We start from the raw sequence: 2554 nt of genomic DNA, 5'->3' as shown, positions 1-2554 counted from the left end.
TGGTGATAGTAAAGCTGTTGTATCTCACAACCTGGTGTCTCAGAGAAAAACCTGCACTTTTCTGGGAGGGGGGTTCAGAAAAACAACCGTTTTTTTTTCAGGTTGACAAGTTTTGAAGTTCTACTCTGGGTTTTGAGTGGATTTAGTTCTGGCCTTTCTGCTCTCGTGCTTCTATTGGTTTTATTTTGTCCTGGAAACCTGCTAATAGTCTTTTATAGATTCTAATGTCAGAAATCTATCATAATCCATAATAAATCTATTACAATCCCTTTTTTTTCTAGAGAGATTTTAATGACAGAAATCTATTGCAACTTTTCCGGCGTTTTTTATTTTTATTTATCCTTTATTTATCCAGGAATGTCCCATTGAGATACAAGATCTCTTCTTCCAGGGAGTCCTGACCAACACGGCACACAACAAGTTTCAACATTCAAAAAACAGGGCATGTTTTTTTGGTTTGTTTTAATATCAATTCTCTGCTCATTTTACGCCTATGTCTATTTTATGTCTATCACTGCTGGGAAGCACTTTGGGCTGCAATTTTTGTATGAAAGGTGCTGTACAAATAAAGTTTATTATTACTATTAATATCAATATTATTATTATTCCTTCCTTTACACCCTGTTCTTGGGTCTCAGAACTCTCAGTTGTGTGAGGTCATCATGACTGATGACAATACCACCTCCCCCACCCCCCTGCCCCTCCTCCTCCTCCTCCTCCTCCTCCTCCTCCTCCTGCCCATCCTCCTCCTCCTTCTCCTCCTCCTCCTCCTCCTCCTCCTCCTCCTCCTCCACCTCTCCCTCCTCATCCTCCTCCTCCTCCTCCTCCTCCTCCTCCTCCTCCTCCTCCTCCTCCTCTTCCTCCTTCTGCTCCTCCTGGGTGGTTCTGAGAGGAACGCCTCTCTCTGCTTATGACGATGTCCATTTTCCTCTTATGTTATTATGCTCAGGTTGGGTTCCTCTCCGACCTGGGGGAACCGTGTGGGAACAACATGGTCAACGGGCCCCAGAGTCATGAAACTGAAAAATGTGGAGATGCACGTCATTTTCCAGAGACATGTCCGCCCCCGTCAACGTGTCCCAAGGATAAGGATAACAGCATTTCAGATAAGTGTGTGTGTGTGTGTGTGTGTGTGTGTGTGTGTGTGTGTGTGTGTGTGTGTGTGTGTGTGTGTGTGTGTGTGTGTGTGTGTGTGTGTGTGTGCACGTGTGCACGTGTGTGTGTGCGCGCGTGTGTGTGTGTGCGCGTGCATGTGTGTGTGTTGAGAGAGAGAGAGAGCGAGAGAGAGAGAGAGAGAGAGAGAGAGAGAGAGAGAGAGAGAGAAAGAGAGAAAGTTGTTTCACAGTGCCATCTTGTGTGTAAGCAGAGTAGCAATTATGAATCCCTCGTTGGAAAGATGCCCGCTGGGAATTGTAGTACATTGGAGCCTTTTGTTGAGTCACTGTTATCTTGACCACCTTTAATGGATTTAATGGATTGAAGACCTGCCCTTTCATTCTCGAGGACTGAGTCGATATTCATATTCAGATTCAGATTATTTTATTATCAGGTATTTCAGTACCTTATAAGAAAGAGTGAAATTAAATGAGTTGTGGTTCCACGTAGGGATGTCCGATATTACCGGCCTACCGATATTATCGGCCGATATCGGCATTAAAATGTGATATCGGAAAATATCGGTATCGGTTTTCAATTTTTTTCTTTTTCTTTTTTTTTTACATTTCTATAACCTTTATTTACCCAGGCAAGCAAGTAAGAACAAATTCTGATTTTATTTATTTGTCAAAAGTATGCATACTGTTGTGTTAATTCCACAACAAGAGATATGTAATGTTAATTACCTGAAATTATTCCATTTTGGGGGGGGGGGGGGGGGGGGGGGACCCTGCATATATCGGTATCGGTTGATATCGGTATCGGAAATTAAGAGTTGGACAATATCGGTATATCGGTATCGGTAAAAAAGCCAATATCGAGCATCCCTAGTTCCATGACCATAGCAGCATCCAATAATAGAAATACAATAAAATTTGCATAGAATAAGAATAAAATCTAATATGACTAAAATAAAGATGACTATAGTTCTAAAAAGTGTGCAGTGCAGATAACAGGATGTAGATATTATACTATATAAAATTTAAATAACAAAATGGCTATGTATAGTTCCAAAAAATTTATGTTGTGTGATGTGCAATGTGCAAATTGTTATCAGTGTGTAAAAGCAATGATATGAGCAATGTAGTTTATAGTTCACAGTGTACATTACCATTTATCACTTCAAATGATCGCATTGGAATTAATTCTATGGAATTGAAAGGCCCAATCAGTGATTGGAAGTGTTAATTAATGGCTGTGGATACAAGGACTAACACTAACAGGTAAATATGAGTTATTAATCATATTTGCTGTATTCCGTGGCTGCAAAAGATTTGTTTATGTTGGTAACTTGAATAAAACAGATCTATATTCCAGTTTATATGTACATCGCGTTGGGAGTTCATAACATCGTAAATATACCCCACAATGAAAGTCACTGATTGGGTCTTTAATGTCG

Source organism: Notolepis coatsorum (genome assembly GCF_963971535.1).
Source record: "Notolepis coatsorum genome assembly, chromosome: 14".
Classification (NCBI taxonomy): domain Eukaryota; kingdom Metazoa; phylum Chordata; class Actinopteri; order Aulopiformes; family Paralepididae; genus Notolepis; species Notolepis coatsorum.
This window is presented reverse-complemented; position numbering follows the sequence as displayed.